The sequence below is a fragment of the Salvelinus namaycush genome, chromosome 9, assembly GCF_016432855.1.
Source record: "Salvelinus namaycush isolate Seneca chromosome 9, SaNama_1.0, whole genome shotgun sequence".
In the NCBI taxonomy this organism is placed as follows: domain Eukaryota; kingdom Metazoa; phylum Chordata; class Actinopteri; order Salmoniformes; family Salmonidae; genus Salvelinus; species Salvelinus namaycush.
In genome coordinates this window covers 14,447,881-14,458,756 of record NC_052315.1, presented here as the reverse complement: position 1 = coordinate 14,458,756, position 10,876 = coordinate 14,447,881, and the positions used below count along the sequence as shown (strand labels likewise).

Genomic DNA, 10,876 nt, shown 5'->3' with positions numbered 1-10,876 from the left:
CGCCAAAGTGGTTTTTTGGCGCACCTATGTCCAAACAGTAAACATTTAAAATATATGTTTTATATATACAGTACATTCGGAAAGTATTCAGACTCCTTGACTTTTTCCACATTTTGTTACGTTACATACAGCCTTATTCCTGAGTGGATTGAATTATTTTTCCCCCCTCATCAATCTACACACAATACCTCATAATGACAAAGCAAAAACAGGTTTTTATACATTTTTGCTAATTTATAAAAAAAAATATCACATTTATATAAGTATTCAGACCCTTTACTCAGTACTTTGTTGAAGCACATTGGCATTTCTCTCATTCTTCTCTGCAGATCCTCTCAAGCTCTAACAGGTTGGATGGGGAGCATCACTGCACAGCTATTTTCAGGTCTCCCAGTCCAGGCTCTGGCTGGGCCACTCAAGGACATTCAGAAACTTGTCCCGAAGCCACTCCTGTGTTTTCTTGGCTGTGTGCTTAAGGTCGTTCTCCTGTTGGAAGGTGAACCTTTGCCCCAGTCTGAGGTCCTGAGTGCTGTGGAGTAGGTTTTCATCAAGGATCTCTCTGTACTTCGCTCCAATCATCTTTCCCTCGATCCTGACTAGTTTCCCAGACTCTGCCGCTGAAAAACATCCCCACAGCATGATGCTGCCACCACCATGCTTCAGCGTAGGGATGGTGCCAGGTTTCCTCCAGACGTGATGCTTGGCATTGAGGCCAAATAGTTCAATTTTAATTTCATCAGACCAGAGAAACTTATTTCTCATGGTCTGAGAGTCCTTTAGGTGCCTTTTGACAAACTGCAAGCGGGCTATCATGTGGCTTTTACTGGGGAGTTGCTTCTGCATGGCCACTCTACCATAAAGGCCTGATTGGTAGAGTGCTGCAGAGATGGTTGTCCTTTGGAAGGTTTTCCCATCTCTACAGAGGAACTCTGTTAAAGTGACCATCGGGTTCTTGGTCACCTCCCTGACCAAGGCCCTTCTCCCCCGATTGCTCAGTTTGGTCGGGCGGCCAGCTCTAGGAAGTCTTGGTGGTTCCAAACTTCTTCCATGTAAGAATGATGGAGGCCATTGTGTTCTTGGGGACCTTCAATGCTGGAGACATTTTTTGGGACCCTTCCCCAGATCTGTGCCTTGACACAATCCTGTCTCGGCGCTCTGCGGATAATTCCTTCGACTTCATGGCTCAACTGTGGGACCTTACATAGACAGGTGTGTGCCTTTCCATATCATGTTCAATCAATTGAATTTACCACAGGTGCTCCAATCAAGTTGTAGAAACATCTCAATGATGATCAATGGAAACAAGATGCACCTGAGCTCAATTTCTCATAGCAAAGGGTCTGAATACTTATGTAAATAAGGTGTTTCTGTTTTTTATTTTTAATACATTTACAAACATTGCTAAAAACCCGTTTTCACGTTGTCATTATGGGGTATTGTGTGTAGATTGATAAAACATATATATACAGTACCAGTCAAAGTTTGGACACACCTACTCATTCAAGGGTTTTTCTTTATTTTTACTATTTTCTACATTGTAGAATAATAGTGAAGACATCAAAACTATGAAATAACACATGGAATCTAACCAAATAAGTGTTAAAGAAATCATATGATATTTTATATTTGAGATACTTCAAAGTGCCCTTTGCTTTGATGACAGCTTCTTACACTCTTGGCATTCTCTCAACCAGCTTCACCTGGAATGCTTTTCCAACAATCTTGAAGGAGTTCCCATATATGCTGAGCACTTGGCTGCTTTTCCTTCACTCTGCGGTCCAACGTCCAGGCTGTATCACAACAGGCAAGGATTGGGAGTCCCATAAGGCGGCCCACAATTGGTCCAGCATCGTCCGGGTTTGGCCAGTGTAGGCTGTCATTGTAAATAATAATTTGAAAATAAATAAACTCATCCCAAAACATCTCAATTGGGTTGAGTTCAGGTGATTGTGGAGGCTAGGTCATCTGATGCGGCACTCCATCACTCTCCTTCTTGGTAAAATAGCCATTACACAGCCTGGAGGTGTGTTGGGTCGTTGTCCTGTTGAAAAACAAATGCTAGTCCCACTAAGCGCAAACCAGATGGGATGGCGTGTCGCTGCAGAATGCTGTGGTAGCCATGCTGGTTAAGTGTGGCTTGAAATCTAAATAAATCACAGTGTCCCCAGCAAAGCACCCCCACAACATCACACCTCCTCCATGCTTCACGGTGGGAACCACACATACAGAGATCCTCGTTCACCTACTCTGTGTCTCAGAAAGATTAGGCAGTTGGAACCAAAAATCTCAAATTTGGACTCATCAGACCAAAGGACAGATTTTCACTGGTCTAATGTCCATTGCTTGTGTTTCTTGGCCAAAGCAAGTCTCTTATTATTATTGGTGTCCTTTAGTAGTGGTTTCTCTGCAGCAATTCGATCATGAAGCCCTGAATCACGCAGTCTCCTCTGAATAGTTGATGTTGTCATGTCTGTTACTTGAACTCTGTGAAGCATTTATTTGGGCTGCAATTTCTGAGGCTGGTAAGTCTAATGAACTTATTCTCTGCAGCACAGGTGACTCTGGGTCTTCCATTCCTGTGGCGGTCCTCATGAGAGACAGTTTCATCATAGAGCTTGATGGTTTTTGCGACCGCACTTGAAGAAACTTTCAATGTTCTTGAAATTCTCCAGATTGACTGACATTCATGTCTTAAAGTAATGATGGACTGTCATTTCTCTTTGCTTAAGCTGTTCTTGCCATAATATGGACTTGGTCTTCTACCAAATAGGGCTATCTTCTGTATACCTGTATTCTGTATACTACCTTCTCACAACACAACTGATTTGCTAAAACGCATTAAGAAGGATAGCAATTCCACAAATTAACTTTTTTCAAGGCACACCTGTTAATTCAAATCAAATGTTATTGGTCACATAGACATGGTTAGCAGATGTTATTACGAGTGTAGCGAAATGCTTGTGTTATTTCATAGTTTTGATGTCTACACTATTATTCTACACTGGAATGAGTAGGTGTGTCCAAATTTTTGACTGGTACTGTATATATATATATATATACATATATATATATATATATAGTTGAAGTCGGAAGTTTACATACACTTAGGTTGGAGTCATTAAAACTCGTTTTTCAACCACTCCACAAATTTCTTGTTAACAAACTATAGATTTGGCAAGTCGGTTAGGACATCTATTTTGTGCATGACACAAGTCATTTTTCCAACAATTGTTTACACACAGATTATTTCACGTATAATTCACTGTATCACAATTCCAATGAGTCAGAAGTGTACATACACTAAGTTGACTGTGCCTTTAAACAGCTTGGAAAATTCCAGAAAAGGTCATGGCTTTAGACGCTTCTGATAGGCTAATTGACATAATTTGAGTCAACTGGAGGTGTACCTGTGGATGTGTTTCAAGGCCTACCTTCATACTCAGTGCTTCTTTGCTTGATATCATGGGAAAATCAAAAGAAATCAGCCAAGACCTCAGAAAAAATAATTGTAGACCTCCACAAGTCTGGTTCATCCTTGGGAGCAATTTCCAAATGCCTGAAGGTACCACGTTCATCTGTACAAACAATATTACACATGTATAAACACCATGGGACCACGCAGCTGTCATACCGCTCAGGAAGGAGACGCGTTCTGTCTCCTATAGATGAACATACTTTGGTGCGAAAAGTGCAAATGAATCCCAGAACAACAGCAAAGGACCTTGTGAAGATGCTGGAGGAAACAGGTAGAAAGTATCTATATCCACAGTAAAACGAGTCCTATATCGACATAACCTGAAAAGCCGCTCAGCAAGGAAGAAGCCACTGCTCCAAAACCGCCCAAAAAAAGACAGACTACGGTTTGCACCTGCACATGGGGACAAAGATTGTACTTTTTTGAGAAATGTCCTCTGGTCTGTTGAACAAAAATAGAACTGTTTGGGCATAATGACCATCATTATGTTTGGAGGAAAAAGGGGGAGGCTTGCAAGCCAAAGAACACCATCCCAGCCGTGAAGCACGGGGGTGGCAGCTTCATGTTGTGGGGGTGCTTTGCTGCAGGTGGGACTGGTGCACTTCACAAAATAGATTGCATCATGAGGAAGGAAAATTATGTGGATATATTGAAGCAACATCTCAAGACATCAGTCAGGAAGTTAAAGCTTGGTTGCAAAATGGGTCTTCCAAATGGACCATGACCCCAAGCATACTTCCAAAGTTGTGGCAAAAGGGCTTAAGGACAACAAAGTCAAGGTATTGGAGTGGCCATCACAAAGCCCTGACCTCAATCCCATAGAACATTTGTGGGCAGAACTGAAAAAGTGTGTGCGAGCACGCAGGCCTACAAACCTGACTCAGTTACACCAGCTCTGTCAGGAGGAATGGGCCAAAATTCAACCAACTTATTGTGGGAAGCTTGTGGAAGGCTACCTGAAACATTTGACCCAAGTTAAAAAATTTAAAGGCAATGCTACCAAATACTAATTGAGTGTATGTAGACTTCTGACCCACTGGGAATGTGATGAATGAAATAAAAGCTGAAATAAATCATTCTCTCTGCTATTATTCTGACATTTCACATTCTTAAAATAAAGTGGTGATCCTAACTGACCTAAGACAAGGAATTTTTCCTAGGATTAAATGTCAGGAATTGTGAAAAACTAATTTTAAATGTATTTGGCTAAGGTGTACGTAAACTTCCGACTTCAACTGTATATATACACTATATATATATATATATATATATATACACATACACACTGTATATATATATATATAATTTTCGGGATGGGAAAACGTTCAGAGTAAACTTAAACGACTAAAACCAGATATAACGTATGTAGAAAAAGATAATGAACTAATATATTTTTTAAATAAGATCATCTTTGAGAACTAACAATCACCAAAAGAAAAGATAGACAGTCTGGAAGAATCTAAAATTCAAAAAATGAGTATTTTTGTCATGGCATGGGTCCCACATTGATTTTGTTATAATGTTTGAGTCACTCATAAGCCACGGCAAAATGTGTAGAATTCCAGGAAATTAGCTTTAAAACAGACAACATTTTTCACTGCAGCCAACCTGAGGGCCTCTAAAATGTTCGGTCGGCAACCGCACCATCGGCAACCACCATAAGTCCCATTTTGAGCCAGAAAAAACCCTGCCCACCTAAAATATTTCTGTCTTACTAGCTAGGTTTCCATCCAATGTGGTTACAAACCACGTTTCCAGAAGTTAGGTTAATTTGTTAGTTAAACATGGTGGGATCTTTTTGTGTTGGTAAAATGAACAATGAGAGAAATGGAAGTGTAAACTCCTCTATGTGCGAATATTGATATTATAACCATCATATTGAAGTAAACTTGGAATCACGTGATGATACTACTCAGGAAACCATGCGGTTTATCAGGCTACAAATGAATTAAATGATGAACTTCACCGGGTGGTGAAAGTGCACCGTGATCTTGATGTTCCTTTCCAATAAACATTGAGGGTCTTATTCTCTATTGAGGGACTGATCCATAATAATCATCATGTAGACTAGCCTACCTGCACTGTATCGGCCAGCTGTTGGCTAGAGAGCACGTGCCAAAACCAGAGTAAGCACATTTGCTATTTAACACAACAGTTCTTGTGACAAAACAGTCAGTACAGTCAGAGTTGAAAATGCAATGGAAACACATTGAACTTCAGATTTTTATTCGGTCCACTTACAGGAAAAAATACATTTTGTGTGCACTGTCATCATGCACTGATTTTTATCCACAACAAGTCCATTTGGTGGAACCACACCACAGGTGGGAAAATGTGCATATTTTCTTTATGCAGATTCTAGAACATTCCCTTGAAAATCTGTCACCAATTGAATGGAAACCTAGCTAATTTATCTTACTACATCCCTGTATAAACAGCCAACTGATGCTTTGGAAAGTCAGAAGAGAATGTACTGATCAGTAGGATGAACAGCTATAATGATGATGAGTCAGAAAGGACCAAGGGGGTGTGGAGAAAATATACCCCATTAGAACATATGACACACACACTCAAATGTGGTAACATTCTTATATTCTAGGCCTCTGTCTCTGGGCAGAGTTTGGATATTATTAGTGGAACAAGTGGAGTTAGGTTGCCATCTGGTGGCAATTCTTTATGTCCATACTGTAAACTTTTCAAATCAAATCGGCAACATATGAAGAGAATTTGGGTCCATTCCATTTGAATTATTGTTATGTGAATGGCTAGGTCAAATTTAAATTGCATCCAATAAAACTCCTGAATTGCTGAAGTTGCAATAGGCCCTGTTTTGTATACAGTTTTTCATAATCCCACTGATTTAGAACCTTCACAATGACCAGCGAAACAAGTCAGTTTTGGTCAAAGTTTCACTGTTTTTATTTTCATTGTTATTTGAAAAGAGCAAACAGGAACAGCCTAAGTGTCAGAACAATCGAACAAGGCTACCCACCACCAACCAGAGGGCCTCGGCCCTGCTGCATCCACACAGCACTCACTACTAGTCTTCAACAGGGAACACAAGACTAAATACACACAGACTTTGAACTCATTCCCAACACGACTTTGACTTCTGTATCACACAGGCCAAAGTATTGACAAAGGAATGATATTGCCGATCACAATGTACATACAGTTGACAGAGGATGGCGAGAAAAAACCCATGAAAACAAGTCAAAACTGTATTGGTAACAAATTAGATATTCAAACTGAGAAGGTCATCATTATATTTGTTAGATCCAGTCAGAGCATTGAAGTTTCAATGAGGCCTTAATCATGTGACTAACATCGCTAGCATTAAATACAAGATTAGCACAGACTGAATGGAATGCAGACAGAAAACCACCTTAAGACGAAACAAATCTTATTACACCAGCGAACGATGTGATCCGGCATCCCAACAGCTGCTGTTTCCAGCTCAGGTGCAGCATTTACATTCTTACAAAATATGACCCTTTCTAGTACAGACGTATTGTTTCTCCCCCACATCCACCCCCAAATGATTCCCCCATGGTTTCTCCCATATCTGTCCTATATCATCAGAAACCCTCCCTGGTAGTCAGTTCCAACTGTGTGCTCCCAGTCCCCCTACTCCTTCTCTATAGAGATCTGATGGCTGGAGAATAGTCTACATTGGCTGAATGAGTGAGTGAGTGAGGTGCATACTCTGCAAAACAGACACTCATGGCACTTGATGCCAGATTCTGGACCCTATTCAAACAAGCACAGTAACTGGGTTTTGTGGCATACGTTTTTGAGATAAGACTACACATTTGGATACACGTACTTGACATAACAGTACGAATCAAAAAGGAGATGCTATATTAATTCAAAAATGCAATTTTCTGTCATGAGGGAAAATATAGTTTTACACTTATCCCAGAAACACAATAACAAGTTTCGCTTCTTGAATAGCATCCAAAATGACTTGAGATACATTAGGGAGGGTATCAGGGTGATCAGCCAGATTAATGGGCCTGCTACTTTAGCCAGAGCAAAATGTCAGAGATATTGACATTGTTTAAAGGGTACAATCAATTTTTCCAATATGTGTAATCACAAGAGAGACACCTGGGAGTATTCTCAGCAGGATAGCTTCCCTAAAGAGAGAACCATCTCTTCTGATTATCGGGAAGGTAACCTCACATTCTACTATCAATACAGTTACCTCCTGGAAAGAAAGGTACAATTAACCAAGATTTTACAATGTATAAAGCAGTGTGTCATATCGTTGGGTTTCCCCCTAGCAATTGCTATGGAAACAAGCACAGTAGTGACAGAGACTTCCAGGGATCCACTTAAAAAGTGCTTCAGCAACTTGAGTATGGTTTGGAAACGTAATACACAATAGATTCAAAAACTAACATTTTGAATAACCAAGGATTGGTAAAGGATTTTTTTTTTAAACAAAAAAACAACAACATTTTAGTGTCTTGTGTTAATACAACAGCAAGTTCTCTGGACAAATCACAGAGTAAATGTTTCAAAAAGTGAAAATGAACTTCATAAACATAAATACAATTTCAATCAGTCAACAGCAACCATGTGTAACAAAAAGAAAAGAACCAGCTCTGAAATTAGTCATGCTTTAGAAAATCCCATCTTTTTTTTTTTTACAAGTTTAACTGATATGAGTAACATCTTCTCCTACAAAGTTGCAGGTAAACATAAAGGAGGGCGTGATATTTTTGATCGCCAGTGGAATTGCATATTGATTAGTCTGCATTTCCTAAGCTATAATTAGAGACAAATTCCATACTGTCTGAGATTGTAAAAATGTCTTAAGTCTTGCTTTCTGAGAAACTTCTTTGTGTTAATAGTATTGTGAACATATTAGGTCTGGGTCTTCCAAATAGAGCAGGTACATCGTACAGTACAACATTCTGGTGCATAGTTCAAATGGGGTGGGGATATTGGTAGGCTGGTTTAGTTTACAGTAGTTTGTAAACACAATCAGGCTATTAGCAACTAGCCTAACTAATGGTCCAAGTATGATTCAAGGTGGACGTCAAAATATATAGGATGACATGGCAACAGTATTTTGTTAGGAGACAAAGAAATAAAACCTTGGCAACACATCGACCGGGTTAATTGAGATATTTCATTTTGTTCATTGTTGTCTTTGTTATGCACAGTTCAATATGGGCAGAGGGAACATGGTGGTCCACTTTACACAATACAACGCATTGTCGCTGAGCTGATTTGAAAAAATTATCCTGCTCACATTCACTCAAGCAGCTTTGGCATCAGACCCAGCACAACTGGTTGGTCTTGTAATGTTACAAATCCCATTTCTTCCTCTTCATAGATAGAATCAACTGTCGGTTTGGTCACCAAAAACACTATGTTTTCTTCATACCCAGGCAGCTATACAACATGAGTTCATCAGAAAATAGAGCAGTCATTTTGATAGCCAGTTTTGCTGTTTTCATGGCCAAGGGAATAAGAAAAACAATGATATGCCATAATAACCATTGAAAAATATGCTTTAGGAATGTCTCCATTCTTTCCCTAGTCCAATGTGTGTTCTTTGACAAGACCCGGACTTATCTGGTAAAGATAAAACATAAAAGACAGACAGAGCACAAGTTAGATCAATCAAGCAATAATGACACCAACAAGGTTTGAAGGTGTAATAATTGAATCAGGGGTCATTGTTTAATAACAAACCACACACGTTGACACAATAACATATTAAATGTGGATGATTGACCAAGTTATATGAAAAAAGCTGTCCTTTAAAGTTTGGGGTACTGTTCTTGTATTTGAGTGATCTTTAGTCTCAGTATCAATGCAAACTTGCAAAGTAAAGGACTTTGTATAGTTAGTACAGGAGTAACATTGCGTGGACTGTAGACGTGGTATCTAACTCACCTTCTCAGGGACCTGGCTTCATATACAGTGTCGTCCTCCTCATCACTCTCCAGAGCAGCCATCTCCACGCTGTCATCATAGTTTGACAACAGGCCATATTTCTTCCGAGAGGTTGTTGTTTTCTTCAGCCTAAACATAACATCATTAAATGTCATATACACACTGAAACAGGCATTCAATGCTCAAATGAATTAGGCAACCATTGCTACCAACTAGTAGTAGTGTGTTATAATCAACTTGTTATACTCACCGCACAGCTCTCACGAGGAAATAGAGCACTCCAATTGTGGTGATTCCAATAAGGACGTACAATGTTCTTTGTATCATTGAATTATCTACTACGAAAGCGTTGAAAAAGTTGCGGTGATTGTTCTTGGACGTCGTGTTATTGGCACTCGAATTCGTGATATGTTTGGTGTTGATGGCAGTAGTACTGCCTGTCGGCGACATCGTGGTTTCCTCTGCTATGGTTGAAATAGCCCACAGCGTCGGTAAAATAATCCTCATGACTCCTTGAAATTGCATTTTTGTTGTCGGTTAACACTAAAAATATGGAGTAACACTAGAATTAAATCGGCACGTGGTTTCAATCGAGGTAACAGCAAGTTCACTCGAGCATTTCGTTGAAAGCATACGTGGTTTGTTTGTTTTGATAAGTACATTCATCCACTGGGAAGTTCTTCCTGTAGTGACGCAGTTATACAGCAGTGTCACGGGTATTCGTGTACGTTTTAACGTTTAAATGTATACAAGTCTTATTTTACGGTCAGGTGGGTGTACTTTCATTTACAATGTTTGGGGAAATGGAAAACGTAATGAAAATAATACAATAGTAATTTTAACTAGAAACCTAATCAGCACAGCGTATCATGATTATCATTAGCCCAAATGCCGGCAGATGGCGATATTGAGTCGTTTAATCTGAAACGACCCAATATCGCCATCTGCCTGCATTTGGGCTAGATTATCATCTAACTAATACATTGTTTAAGTAGGCTCATCAGAAAAAAACTATATAATATATAAAAAGTGTATAATTATACATCTGACCAGGGACATCTCAAGGCCCTAGTTATAGCCACACATTTTCATGGTCAGGCTGTCAGGAAAAACAGGCCCCTATCTATGACATGAAACAAAACTAGCAAGCTACTACACAATCCAGTTAATAAAGTTGGCTCTCAGCGTTACTAGTATTTAGGATACAATACAACATTTACTCAGACTTTACTGAATTTGACCACCAGTGCCCCCTCAAAAATTGTGATGTATAATGCCACACAAGGTACCTTCCAAAAGTAGTTAGGGACAAAAATGCTCAGGCTCATAATACTCAAAGTATTGTATGCCCGTTTTACCATTTCAAATCAATATTTTTCCTTTAACTATGAACCTTTATTTAATAGCACTGCTCGTGTCCAGTTCCTTCATAAGCATATGGACAGATAAGCTCTAATAGGAACTATGGTCATTCGTGTTTGTAATATA

The 10,876-nt window shown here is 39.4% G+C and overlaps 1 long non-coding RNA gene across 1 annotated transcript; it reads right to left on the bottom strand.

Annotated features, from left to right (window-relative positions):
- Positions 1-6,370: 6,370 nt before the first annotated feature.
- Positions 6,371-10,058, bottom strand: LOC120053717. The gene is made up of 3 exons (XR_005477534.1): positions 9,639-10,058; positions 9,389-9,517; positions 6,371-9,064 (listed from the first exon to the last, which is right to left on the bottom strand). It is a non-coding gene; the product is annotated as an uncharacterized LOC120053717 (long non-coding RNA).
- Positions 10,059-10,876: the final 818 nt, after the last annotated feature.